Source organism: Arvicola amphibius, chromosome 18 (genome assembly GCF_903992535.2).
Source record: "Arvicola amphibius chromosome 18, mArvAmp1.2, whole genome shotgun sequence".
Lineage (NCBI taxonomy): Eukaryota > Metazoa > Chordata > Mammalia > Rodentia > Cricetidae > Arvicola > Arvicola amphibius.
Genome location: NC_052064.1, coordinates 32956563 through 32971847, shown reverse-complemented (window position 1 = coordinate 32971847; position 15285 = coordinate 32956563). Strand labels below are relative to the sequence as shown.

The window sequence follows — 15285 nt, the reverse complement described above, 5'->3', positions numbered from 1 at the left end:
GCCTGATTTCATGTCAAGGACTTCCATTACCCAAGAAGTAACCTCTACCAACCCCACCCTCAGACCGTTGGGACTATTATTTTTATAATGACTCAGAGAAAGGAAGAGTTAACATACAGTCACAAGTAAAATCCTAAACATTTCCTTTGTGGCCAAAGAGATGACTCAGCCTGTAAAGGCGCTTGCTACCAGGTCTAATGATCTGAGTTTGATCCCAAGACCCCACAAGGTAGAAGGCAAGAACTGACTCCCACCTGCCCTGACTTTGACACGTGCGCGCGTGCGCACGCATGCACACACACACACACACATAAAGAAATACAATGAAAAACACTAACTTGAAAAGGGGCTGGAGAGGTGGCTCAGTAGTTAAAAGCACATACTGGTCTTGTAGAGACCTGAATTGAAGTCCCAGAAAACACCTCTGGCAGTCTCTAACTCTAGCTCCAGGAGGATCTGGACCCCTCAGGAACCTGCATATATGTATGTGCAGATCCCACACAGACACACAAATATATATACATAAGATAAAATTATAAAAATAAATCTTCCTTTAAAACTTTAAAAATATTGAACATTGGGGCTGGAGAGATGGCTCAGAGGTTAAGAGCACTGCCTGCTCTTCCAAAGGTCCTGAGTTCAATTCCCAGCAACCACATGGTGGCTCACAACCATCTGTAATGGGGTCTGGTGCCTTCTTCTGGCCTGAAGGCATACACAGACAGAATATTGCATACATAATAGATAGATAGATAGATAGATAGATAGATAGATAGATAGATAGATAGATAGATAGATAGATATTTTAAAAATATTGAACATTTTCTGTAGAACCTCACCCTTCCCTTAAACCACATATTCTCTAAAGCCTACAGTGCAATGGCCAACCCCGGAAAACAGAGTAAGTCACAGCCTGCTCACAACAGTTTATACCCCTACCCTGGCATTATTCTCTTTCAATCCAAGTTTTGAAAACTGACAAATTTATTGCTTTAATTAATTATGAAGAGGTTGGTGGGAAGGAAATCTCAAAGATCCCCAGCCTCAGTAAACAAAGGCTGTAATTTATAAGGAAGTCCAGAGGAAGAGCCCCTGACAGCTGACAAGACAAGACAAGACCCCTTATGACCTGGCAGATTATCTTCAGTCTCAATCCCTCTTGAATCTGGTCAACAGCAATCTCCAGTGTGTGCCAAGTCTCCAGGGTCTGTTTTTCTCTGCTTAGATCCCCCTCATATCCCTTTCTTTAGTTTGGCTAATTCATGTTCAACCTTTCAATCTCAGTTCAGAAGTCATTCCTCTAGAAATCTTCCTTCAACAGACACCCATACCCAAGAAACAAAAGCTGGGTCAAAAGCACCCCACTCCCATGTGCTGAGGCAGTGTGAGTCAAGGAAAAAGTCCTGTGCTTCTCAAACAGAGCAACAGAATAAAACAGCAATTCTGCTTCATTCCACTGTTAAGATACCTGACATATAAAAGCATCTCTGTAAATGGCCAATAGGGGAACCATTAATGTCCTTAGTTACGAGGAAAAATCACTTATCCCAAATGTGACGGACTTGATATGTAGACAAGAAAATGTCTTCTAATGTGTCTTCTATTAACAGGTATGTGCAATAAATTCAGACACTTTCTATTCAAAGTAAATCCAAACAATGGCTCAAACATGCTTAACTTGTTCTTTAAAAAACAAAGTCTATGAAAAGACTATGCACAACAGGTTGTAACACTGAAGTTTTCAATCAATGCCTTGGGCTCTGGAATTCAGAGCTCCAACTACCAGTTCCAGACAAACTGGTTCTCTGTAAGCTTCAATGACACTAACAGAGCATCTGAAATCATGATTGCTAGATATTCCTTTATACAAGGTCTGTGACCCTTGCTATGTTGTGTTAGATCTGCATACCTGTAGAACTTCCATTATCCACAAAATCAACAAGTAGAAAGGGTAGATACACTTGTTGAGAAAGGGAGGAAACTTCAAGTGTAAAAATGAAAAGACTAAGCAAACCTAACAAAGTCCAACCTACTCCCACAAATTTTCAAAAGGCCATCCTCTAGTGATAGCTCAGTAGTTTCTGCTCTTCCAGAGGACCTGGGTTCAATTCCCAGCAACCACATGGTGGCTCACAAACACCTTTACCTCCAGTCCCAAGGGACCCAGTGCCCTTTTCTGACCTCTCTCTACAAGTGGTACACATAACAAACATGCAGGGAAAACATCCATACACATGCTGGATCTAGGACTGAATCTCTAATATAGGGCATTCGAGGGATCCCACAGCAGAAATGATCCTCTTTCTCCTTAGCGATATTCTTTTTTTAAATTTATTTATTTATTTATTATGTATACAATATTCTGTTTATGTGTATGCCTGCAGGCCAGAAGAGGGCACCAGACCCTATTACAGATGGTTGTGAGCCACCATGTGGTTGCTGGGAATTGAACTCAGGACCTTTGGAAGAGCAGCCAGTGCTCTTAACCTCTGAGCCATCTCTCCAGCCCCCGCCTTAGCGATATTCTTAAAGTCCGTTCTTTCCTTCCTTCGACAGGGTCCTGTAGTTCAGGCTGGCTTCAAACTCACTATCTAACAGTGTCTGGCCATGAAACGCGTGACCCTCAGGCCTCCACCTACTGAGAGCTAGGATAGCAAAGTATGCATCACCACGTACTGAAATGTTTACACCAATTAACACAATCACACCTATCTACCATCTTGCTATTTATTTTTTCCCTGTCCCATTCGTCTGTTCTTTCTCCCCTTTTCCAAACTTTGGCTAGTTAAATATCTACAGACACACTAACTATATTTTTCTTTGAAGTTTTGCTCAATTATTCCAAGGGCTTTTAGCCATATGCACATTTACTTATCATACTATGTCTTCAAATTAGGTTATACCATTTTACATACAATGTAAGACTGTATTTCCATTACTGCTTCCGTCCTTTGTATCACTGTGGTCACAGATCTTATGCATACATTATAGAGCCACAGTATGTTATAATTCTGTAATAAAACAATCATCCTGTAAAAAAATCAAATAATAATAAAAATGTGTTTCTCTCACTCGTCTGCTGCCTTTGGTGCTGTTGATTCCTTTGTAAGGTTAAGTTTCCATCTGATATCATTTTTCTTCCCCACAAAAAGCCACCTTTACTCCTGGTAGGAGAATTTCCCATATATAGAAAGTACATATAGCCTTTAAAGGACATTTTGGCTGTGTGTGGTATTTGGCTTTACAATTTAACTCCTAGCATTTCAAAATATTCCATTCTGTTTTCTGCCTTACTTTGATTTTGCCAAGAAATCTTTCTTCTTTTGTTGTTCCTCAATAACATATTTTCTCAGCTATTTTTATCCAACACAAGTTCTCAGTTGTTTGGTTACAATCTGCCTTAAATGATCTTCTGTGAGTTTATTCTTCTCAGGATTAACTGAACTTCAACCAATTAGGTGAGATTTTTTAAAAGGTGAAAATTCTCAACCGTCTTTTTAAAGATTCTCTTTTCTCCACCTTTATTTCTGGAAGTACAATTCCATCTATATGGTTGGAGTCTTTATTCTGTGTTTTTTAGGTAGGTTCTATCATTATGCTTTCAAGTTCAATGATTTCTAAATCAGTTCCCACAAAGTTGTCCTCTGAGGTCTCTTCCCAGCGGTCCCTTCTAAACACTGCTCGCTCTCATACTTGAGCAGGCTCCATTTCTCTCTGCAATAAGCTGTTTTGTACACTGGCAAACTAACAGCTGCTTCCTATCTTTTGTCCCATTTTCTCTGTTTGCCTTAGGAGAGACAGTTTCAGCATCAGAACCAGAAACAAAAGTATCTTCATGTCCACGTACTCATACTTCAGCTTCACCTGACCTACGATTTGTCATCTGAAACCATAAACAAATCTCTCCAGGAATTGTTTTATTTATTGAGTCAAGGACTATATAATAAAGAGCAAAACAAATAGTGAATACAACCAACACTGAGCAATTAACGTTTGCTGGGCATTGTGAGTTCTCTATACCTTACTTCCTTTACATCTTACAATGAGACCTTGAATTAGAGATTACCTCATCTTAGCTTTTATTGTCAACTTGACACAACCTAAAGCCACCAGGAAAAGAGGGAACCTCAGTTAAAAACTGCTTGAAACTGGGCATAGTGGCTCACATCTTTAATTCCAGCATTTGGAGGCAGAGGCAGAAGGATCTTTTTAAGTTTGAGGTCAGCCTGGGCTACAGAGTGAATTCCAGGACAGACAGGACTACACACAGAGACCCTATATAAAACAAAACAAAACAGAAACTGTAGAACAAATTCTAATTGTTCTTAATAACAAAAACCCAGAGTCAGGTATTAGGGAGTAAAAGCTGAGAGATCAGAGAAGCAGTGCAGGCAGCCACTAGAGAATATAGTAATATTTTATTTGTGTTTTAATAAATAAAGCTTGCCTGATGATCAAAGTGCAGAGCTAAACCACTAGGGGCCAGGGAGTGGTGGCTCACACCTTTAATTCCGGGACTCAAGGCCACCCCTGGGCTACGAGCGTTGGCTGCTGTCTACAAGAGAAATAGACCTCACACAGAGGTGACCCGACACCAGGGAGCTGGAGACAGAGATAAGGCTGGGCGGAGGGGGTATTCAGGCAGGAGGAGACAAGAGCTCATTGCAGGCTGAGGTTTGGTGGGGAGCACTGCAGCCTGCAGTCACACTGAGGACAGGATCGCCACTTTGAGCCCTGGTAGAGGTTAAAACTCAAGTTGCTTGGCTGTTTTGCTTTTCTGGTCTTCCCTTGAACCCCAATATCTGTCTCTGGGTTTTTAATAGTTGTGCTACAAGAGAGAGACCTTTTACCTTTACTAAATCCTCAGACTGCGTCTCAGCTTCTGTCTCCTCTGCTGTTAATGGACAAGCTGTCAAACTGTCTTCTAAATATTTATGCTTCAAAATATAGATTAGAGATGCCCTCAAGCTTATGTAGGCTTTAAAATTCTGCAGTGTCAGCAGCTCATGGAAAGACTTGTAACTGATCCAAGTACCCAGCGTAAGTGACTTCTGGGTGTTCAGCCCTAACTGGGACATCTGTATCAAGAACACACACCCTAGAACATCCTGGGGAGGGGGCAGAAATTGGGAGTGTTGTGAAATGCTATCCTCTGGACACGACACAGCCTTGTGCTCATAAACTCATTACAGCTCTCGTTACCTGCACACAAGCAGGCAACACTCAGTAAGTTACCCCCCAAAAGGGAGAGAACATGAAGGGAAGGGTGTGCTGGAAGTTTCTGGAGGGAATGAAGTGGGAGAGAAAGGGGTTGGGATGAATATGACCAAGATATATTGTTCATATGTATGAAATTGTCAAAGAATAAATAAAAGATGTTCCATATATGTATGTGACATATGTGTATACATACAAATAGATGAGAAACACCTAACATGTAGAGAGCATTATACTTCCTTTCCAGATGAATGTAAATAAAGTGATCAGGTAGAAATCTCACTGGATAGTCTGAAGGGCAAAGAAAAAGAGGACAATCTTTTTAAGGTTGCTTATGAAGAGAAAGAAATAAAGCAAAGCCTTTAAAAACTCTACAACGACCAGCCCTGTTACTGCTTCGGCTTAGTGGGATTATATATATTATGGGAATGAATATATATATAATATATATATATAATATATATATATAGGACCTATGGTCTAGCTATGCGGCCCTGACTAGTCTGAAATTTACATGTAGGCCAGGTTTTACCTAGAACTTGCTGCAATCCTCCAGCCTCAGCCTCTCAAGTGCTGGGCTTCACAGATTTAAGCTACCCAACCAGATTTAAAAAACTTGGGTGCTAGCTCCCAAGTACTATGTAGCTCAGACTGGCCTTAAACTTGTGATCCTGCTGCCTCAGCCACAGAAGAAACTACCACAGTATGCCACACCTAGAAAGACTGGCCCTCAATTCATCACTGTACAACCAGCATTGGCAATGCTTTTCCCATTAAATTAAGATGCAAAGCAAATAGTAAGAGGAAATGCTTTACGATGAAGTACGGACTTAGCCCTCTAGCAGGCACAGCTTCAGCCAACTATAATCAGAGTGTACGCTACCCTGGTTCATGCCAAGGCCTCTTTCTGTGTTCTAGCTTATAAAGAATTAAAAATAAAATTTAAAGCACTCACACTAAAATTAGCACATCCATAAGCAATCAAAAAACACTTGTGTATTAACATTTGTTTTCAAAGAGAGGTAGTAAAGGAACAAAATACAAAAGGTGTGCACAATTTCAACCAAACTTTTAAGTTTCAGACTTCGGAAGGCACTTTCAGAATTAGGCAGCCAATATACAAATGATACTGTGCATGCTGATGTCCACATCTTTTGCTTCAATTCTCTCTCCTACTTCTATGTGACCTGTATTTAGAACTGCCTGCCTTATAATCGAAAAAAGTGAGTTCCACTCTGGACCAACCCTCCCAACTGGCCTTTCAGGGTTGCCTTATTTCCATGGCATTCATTCACTGAGCATCTATTACAGATACAGAGAGGAGGAAGAGAAAAAGGTCTCTGAGGTTGGAAAGCTTCTGCTTTAACAGAGAGAGTAAGGCACACAAAGCCAACAGATACACCGGTGCTAACACAGAAAAAGCAGCACGGGGAAGGGAGACGTCTGTGCTGCAGAAGCTTGGACAAGGTAACCTCTGAGGGGCTGAGGAGCAGAACAGACAAAGGCTCAAGTAACTCAAGACTGGTTCAGCTGGAGAGGGGGACCGAGGGCCTGAGGGAGGGCACTCCTGGAATATTAAATACCATCTAATACTTTGTTTCCCACAACCATCGCAATCAACAAGATTTAAGGTGGGGCTGAAGAGATGGCACAGCATGGGTTACTCTTACAGGTTTCACTTTTTCTGACAAAAATAGTTTGTAATCTATACACTGTAGAATAACTATAGGAAAATAACATACCCCCCACTCTTTTCAAGACAGGGTTTCTCTGTAGCTTTGGGGCCTGTCCTAGAACGAGCTCTTATAGACCAGAACTCCCAGAGATCCGCCTGCCTCTGCCTCCCAAGTGCTGGGATTAAAAGTGAGCACCACCACCACCCGGCCTGTATTTCTCTTTTTAAAAGTGATTTATGTTAATATAGCATCTGAACCTTGCCCAATTATCCCACCTCACCCCATTTTGCCCACAAACAGGCAGTAGAATACAATGGTGCAAACAGGCTCCACCACCAGATGAATTAAAATCCCTGAACTGGCTATGCATGCAGGGCATGCCAGAAGGAATGAGCTCAAAGCCAATCTAGGCTACATGACAGACATGTCTCAAAAATAACCAAAAAAGAATTAAAGGGAGAGGGAAGAAAAAGAAAAGAAATTCCCCAACCTGCTAATTACTGAATGCAAGTTCTTGGCTTTGGGTGTGTGGCTTATCTCTGCATTATCGACTTCCTTCTCTATAAAATGAAGGTATTACAGCAGTCCTTTCTTTTGGATTCTTAGGGTTTTTTTTTTGTTTTTTTGATTGTTTGAAACAGGATCTCACTTTGTAGCACAAGCTAGCTTGGAACTCACTAAGTAGACCAGACTGGCCTTGAAAAGATTATAGCTTTGAGCCACCACGCAAGTGGTAGAAGTCTTATTAAGACTTAGAAAAATTTGAATTAAACCAAAACGTAGGTGCTGGGGAGATGGCTCAGCAGGTCAAGGTGTTTGTTGAACACGTCTGACAACTTATTTGATCCCTCCAACCCATAAGAAGGGAGACGAGAACAGATTTCCACAAGCACACCATGGCATGTCCCCTACACACCTACACACACACACACACACACACAAATACAATTAGGTGATGAGAGATGACTTAGCAGCTAAGGGGCATGTTTTTCTTTCAGGAATGGAAGCTCAGTTCCCAGCACCCAAATCAGATGACTTACCATCACCTTTAAGTCTGTCACCAAGGGGTTCAATGCCCTGAGGTTGCTTACAGACATACATACATACATATATCTATATGTGTATATATGTGTATATATATACTCACACAAATAAGCAATAAAATAAACATCTTTAAGAAAATTAGAATTGTCTCTGCAATAGCACAAAAAGTAATTACATCTTTCTCATCTCTTGTCACCTCTTATATATTTAAAATGTGTTCAATCATACTTATATAGAGAACATAATTTGATCAAAAACTAATAAAGTTTGCTCTTATAAGTTTATATCTCAACAAGTAAAACGGGCTGGGAAGATGGCTCGGTGGTTAAAGCGCTTGCCATGCAAGCATGAGGACGAGCTGGCGTCCCCAGAACCCACATAAATGACAAGTGGGCATGACCACACAGGTCCAGCCTCAGAAGGTAAAGACAGAATTTCTGAGAGCACATGGTTAGCAAGACTAGCCATACTGGAGAGCTCTGGTTTTCATAAACAAACCCTGCCATTAACTTCTGGCTTCCACAAGCAGGCTTGTAAACAAACACACACAAGGGGTTGGGGGGTGGGGGGTAGGGGGTGGGGGAATAAATACAACTCATCCCAAAGAAGTAGCTCAACGGGGAAGAAGAAAAAAAAAAAGGCACTCCAAACTCAACTAAAGTTGAGGGACAGGAAGATAGCTCAGGTAAAATGTGCTTTCCTTACAGGCATGAGAGCTTAAACTGGACCCCAGGTAACCATGTAAAAATGCTGAGCATGGTGACACAGTTTGTAATCCAACCACTGGGGAGGCAGAGAGAGGAGGAACGTTAACTCGCTGGCTAGTCTAATTAGTAAGCTGTAGGCCACACTGGATGGCGTTTCTAAGCACATCAAGAAGAAATGTTCTCTTGAATCTAAAATGACTGAAAGACACTTAAGGAAATGCTCAACATCTTTAGCCATCAGAGAAATGCAAATCAAAACAACTCTGAGATTCCACTTTAACACTTAAAAGCATGGTCAAAAACACTGATGACAACTTATGCTGGAGAGGATGTGGGGTAAAGGGAACACTCCTGCATTGCTGGTAGGAGTGCCAACTGGCATAGCCCCTTTTAGGTATCAGTAGAGTGATTTCTCAGAAAATCAGGAAACAACCTTCCTCAAGACCCAGCAATACCACTTTTGGGTATATATCCAAAGAATGCTAAATCGTACCACAAGGACATGTGCTCAACTATGTTCATAGTAACATTGTTTGTCATAGCCAGAACCTGGAAACAACCTAAATACCCCTCAACCGAAAAATGGACAAGAAAAATGTGGTACATTTACACAATGGAGTACTACACAGCAGAAAAAATAATGACATCTTGAAATTTGCAGGCAAATGGATGGATCTAGAAAACATCATATTGAGTGAGGTAACCCAGACCCAGAAAGACAAATATCACATGTACTCACACATAAGTGACTTTTAGATATAAAGCAAAGAAAACCAGCCTACAGTCCACAACCCTAGAGAACCTAGATAACAAAGAGGACAGACTTACATGGATCTAATCTACATGGGAAGTAGAAAAAGACAAGATCCCCACTGAACCATCTTGCTAACCCTTTCAGTTTTAAAGAATATTTCTTTTGTGTATGCACACAATGTGCACATGTAGTCACCCATGTGCCTTGGGAGGCACTGCAGACACAGCACTCATGGCTGCTTTCTGTCTTTTTAACAGTTCTATTATCTCAGTAATCTACAAGCTGAGTTGTAGCAGGGAAATATTTTCTAGAGCACGAATGTATACTTAATTTAATTTTCTATTTACACTAAAATGTCTATTGTTTTCATTGTAGAATCTTTACAACTAAACACTGTAGAAACCACAACTAAACATCTTGACAGTTTACACAAATACCTCACTCAGACCTGGAGAACCAACACCTTAGTACACAGGAAAAAAAAAAATCCTACGAAGCAATTGCTTTAACACTGCTTTGGTTTGGGGCCCAATAAAGCTTTCAATGGTTAAAGATTTCAAAGACTAAGAAGGGAGAGAAGCAGACCAAGCAGCAGCACTCTTGATCCCTTCAACTGAAAGTCACAAGGATGATGAGGTCAAGGCTAGCATGAGCTTCAGAGCTAGACACCACCAACACTCACCCTATCTTTTCTACAACTAGCAAAAAGGCAATGTTCATCTAGTTTGGGTTGGCTGGTTGTTTTTTTCTTTCTGGAGGATGATTTAAGGAAATACTTTCACAATGACATACCTAAAAATTCCATCTAAAACAATATAAAGAACTTTTTTCTTAGTTATCTTCCGTTTTTGCCGAAATACCTCCAGGAATAATTTTTTGTAATTCAAATTGATTCGGTCAACAGAATAGCTTCCAGAAAAAACAAACTGGAGAATTTAGGAGGAAGACATCTTCTGTTTATATCCCAGAAACACACTGGGCAGCAGCAAACTTTATCCCCCCTATTTTTTTTTACCGACCCTAGTATTTCTTAATGTATTTCCTGAGAATAAAACAGAACAATTCTGCACTATGTGGCACTAAAATGAAGACCCACCCATGCAGATTACATAACTGATACAGAAAAGCAGACGTGGTGGTGTGAATAAGAATGGCCCCCCTAGATCATGGATTTGAACACTTGGCCCATACGGAGGGGTACTATTAGGAGATGTGGCCTTACTGAAGGAAGTGCGTCACTGTGGGGCAAATTTTGAGAACATATATGCTCAAGCTATGCCCAGTGTGGGACAGTCTTCTGCTGCCTACAGGATCAAGATGTAGAACTCTCAGCTACTTTTCCAGCACCATGTCTGCCTGCACTCCGCGAAGTTCCACCATGATGTTAATGGACTAAACCTCTGAAACTGTAAGCCACCCCAATTAAATGTTTTCCTTCTACAAATTGCCGTTGTCATGGTGTTCCTTCATAGTAATAGAAACCCTAAGACAGCAAGTACTTTTTTTTTTGTTTTTTGTTTTTTTTTTTTTTTTTTTGTTTTTTCGAGACAGGGTTTCTCTGTGGCTTTGGAGCCTGTCCTGGAACTAGCTCTTGTAGACCAGGCTGGTCTCGAACTCACAGAGATCCGCCTGCCTCTGCCTCCCGAGTGCTGGGATTAAAGGCGTGCGCCACCACCGTCCGGCAGTACTTTTTTTTTGAAAGACAAAAGATTTCCCACCCCTGCTAGAGTAAGCAGTGCTTTGTTTATTTTCTGAGACACAATCTTTCCTGCAGTTCTGGCTATCCTAGAACTCACTCTGTAGACCATGCTGGCCTCAAACTCATAGAACCCTAAGATAGATAATGTTTCTCCAAAAGAAAACACAGAACCATCTTGATGAACATACACATGAAGATACGACAGAAATTTTACTTCTACCTGCCCCGCCATGCAATCCCTACCCCCGATACTCTTTCTCTGTGGCTCAGCTGTCACCAGCCGTTACCTCCAGATGCTCCAGAAACCAAACACAAGCAGCCATAATGACAGCAAGAATATCTTTTGAACTAGACACCTGAACTTAAATTACCCAACTTGCTTCCATTCCCTAAACTATCTTGTGAGGTCAGATGGCTGCTTACTTTGTACAATTCACCTCCAGCAAAGTGTCTTTTAAAATTAAGGGAAGGGAGTTGGTGAGAAGGCTCATGGTGGGCTAAGGTGCCTACGTGACAACCTGGGATTGACCCTAGGACCCTAGGATGAAAGTAAGACTCCTGCAAGTTATCCTCTGACCTCCTGTGACACACACAATAAACGAATCTTTAAATTGGGAGTGAGGACATTTCTTGACAAGAACAAGCTAAAGCAAGCAGTTCGTGACCATGAAAGCCAGTACTGCTGGAGATCCTGGAAGGAATGTTGTTCAGTCTTGAAGAGCAGAGAAGAGAGGAACAGATGAACAAGTGAGAACTAATAATCATGTCCAACATAGTACAAGCAAATCCCTATAAATCAGGAAGAAAGAACCCAGCTAAGACCCAATTACAGAAATTAGTAAATATGTCCCAAGTACCTTAAAAAGCAAACAGTCTTAACTCATCAATAAAGCATGTATGTAGATTGCCTGACAAGATCAAAAACTAGCTGGGCGATGATGGTGGCACACGCCTTTAATCCCAGCACTTGGGAGGTGGGGGAAAACTGACAACTACTCTTATATATGAAAAGGCAGACTTCAAAACAAAATTAATCAGATGAAGATCATTGTATATTAATAAATAAAAAATATAAATTTACATGTGCCAGATACTAGGACTCCTAATTAAATATAACAAACACTAATGGGCATTAAAAGTCTGATACTAATGCAGTAATTTATAGATATTTTGATACCCCTGTCGTCTTCAACTGGGTATTCAAACAAACAAAATCAACAAACTTCAAAGTTGAACTCACCACAGATCAAATGAACCTAACTATCTATGTAGGACTCCCTCAACGAAAGTAGACTGCACTCTTCTCCGTAGCCCATGGGAACTTTTCTAAGATAGACCACACCTCGTACCTTATTAGACCACCACCATCATCTATGCCCCGGCAATGCTCAAGCATCATGGGCAGCCCGTTCATGGTGGTTCCCCAGTTGTTCCTATCCTGGGCGTCCTAGATGCCTGTGTTATTGTCACACCCAAGGTTTCCTATCCTGCGTGTCCTAGATGCCTGTGTTATCGCCACACCCAAGGTTCCAGTCTTCTGTCATCACTCAGTGGTTCTCATCAACTCAGACCATGACACCCAATATGGACAAGTATTGGACCATAGCAGAATAAAACTAGAAGAACACACTACAGAAACTAGATAGATATTCAAGAGCCTAAACAATACACTCTAGAATGACGAATGAGTTACTTGGTCATTTTTAAAATTTTAAAATTCCTACAATCGAATGAAAAGTACAAGTGCATCTTAGCAGAACCCTTGGAATACAGCTAACACACTTCTAAGAGGAACGTTATTACTATGAGCCCTTACACTAAAAATCCAGTAGGATGAAAATAACATAATGATGTATGTACCTCTAGGTTTTAAAAAATAAGCCAAGCCTGAGAGCATTAGGCAACAAAAAAGGAAGGTCATGATGGAAATTAAGAAAATGGAGACTAAAAGAATACACAGAAGGGCTGGAGAGATGGCTCAGAGGTTAAGAGCATTGCCTCCTATTCCAAAGGTCCTGAGTTCAATTCCCAGCAACCACATGGTGGCTCACAACCATCTGTAATGAGGGCTGGTGCCCTCTTCTGGCCTGCAGGAATACACTCAGAATATTGTATACATAATAAATAAATATTTTAAAAAAAAGAATACACAGAGCCAATCAGACTTGGTTCTTTGAAAAAAAATAAAATTGGCAATCACTAGTCAATCAAAAGACAGACATTAATAAAATTCAGAGAAATAAATCACACAGAACAGCAAAACCACTAAGTCCTTAATAGAAGACCTGAGGCTCCAAAACTGCTAGAGGAAAACACAGGGAGGCCTCTGAGGATACAAGCACTGGCAAGACTTCCTGGAAAGGATTTCAACAGCACAGAAAACAGTTATAAGAACTGATGAACAGAGCCAGGCAATGGCAATGAATGCCTTTAATCCTGTCACTGAGGAGGCAGAGGCCAGCCTGGCCTACAGGGCGAGTTCCAGGACAGGCTCCAAAAGCTGGTAGAGATGTGGGTAAAGAAGAAACCTTACACACTGCTGGTTGGAAACCTGAACCGGTGCAGTCACTACTGAAATAAAGAGATTCCAAAATAATACAATAAAACTACCATATCACAGAGGTACGCCATTCCTTGACATACAACCAAAGGATTTTAAATCAGCACCCCAGAGATGCGCACATCCTTGGTTTTTTGCTACAATCTTCACAATAACTAAGAAGTGATAGCATCCTAGATGATCGTCACCACATGAACATGAAGAAAATGTGGTACATAAGCAAAGTGGAATTTCATCCAGTTATAAGAATGAAATTATGACATTCAGAAAATAGACTGAACTGAAAAAAAAACATTAAGAAAAAAAATCCAGATTCAGAAAGAAAAATACCACACTTATATTACACATTCATACATAAGCGTGTATATGTACAAAAACTCTTCACTTTATCCCCCCAACCAAACATTACTTTAGTCCCACAAATAAAATGGGCCAACTAAAAATAACACACTTCTAGCCAGGTGGTGGTGGAACACCTTTAATCCCAGCATTCAGGAGGCAGAGGCACGCAGATCTCTGTGAGTTTGAAGCCAGCCTGGTCTACAAGAGCTGGTTCCAAGACAGGCTCTGAAGCTACAGAGAAGCAATCTCAAAAAAACCACAAAAAAAAAAAATCACTTTTAATAAGCTACAGGTAGAGATTTAGCTCAATGAATGCACGGCAAAACTTTAATGTGAAAGAGTATTCGAGGGCTCGGAGGGTAACTCAACTGAGAGTGCTTGCCTAGCAAACACAAAGCCCTGAGTTTGACCCCATATAAACCATTATTGGTGGTAGACACCTGTCACTGTAGTATTGGCCAAAATTAAGAGTATCGAAACTGAATATACGACGAGAGTTCTCAGGGAAGTTCCGGAATAACAACCACGTCACAGAGCAGACCCGCAGGTCAGCTTAGAACAGGAGTGCTGTGCTGTGGTGGTCTGAATAACAATGACCCCCACAGGCTCATATATTTGAATGCTTAATCATCAGAGGGTGGCAGTATTTGAAAAGGGCTACAAGGTGTGGCCTTGTTGGAAGAAGTGTGTGTCTGGGAGTGGGTGCTGAGGTTTTAAAAGCCCACGCCAGACCCTCTCTGCTTGTGGATCAAATGCAGCTCTCAGCTACCTCCCTGACAGGATGACAATGGACTAAGCCGCTGAACTATAGGAAAGGCCCCAATTAAATGCTTTCTTCTATAGGTTGCCGTGGTCATGATGCCACTTCAACAATAGAACAGTGACTAAGGGGTGCAAACCTGATATATTTTTAAATATTTAAAAGTTTCCATTATCGTAAGTTTCAGAATAAATTTATGTTAAAATACACAGAAAGTGACAAAAAAAGCAATTTTCACCTCAAGGAATATAAAAACAAAGCAAACAAAAAGCAGGGTGGTGGTGCACGCCTTTAATCCCAGCACTTGGGAGGCAGAAGCAGGTGGATCTCTGCGAGTTTGAGGCCAGCCTGGCCTACAAAGTGAGTTCTGGGATAACCAAGGCTGTTACAGAGAAATCTTCTCAGAAGCAAGCAAGCGAAAAGGAATAAAAACATTGTCAAGGAGGGAAATACAACTATGGCACACCGCAGGATCTGATACAAACAGTACTTACATAGTTGGATTTAAACATTAATAAGAGTAACA

General features: G+C 41.0%; 1 protein-coding gene across 1 annotated transcript in view; it reads right to left on the bottom strand.

Moving 5' to 3' along the window:
- The window catches only part of Fam117b (family with sequence similarity 117 member B), a 60150-nt gene that overhangs the window by 32653 nt on the left and 12212 nt on the right, over positions 1-15285 (bottom strand). The gene's annotated exons all lie outside the window — the stretch shown is intronic.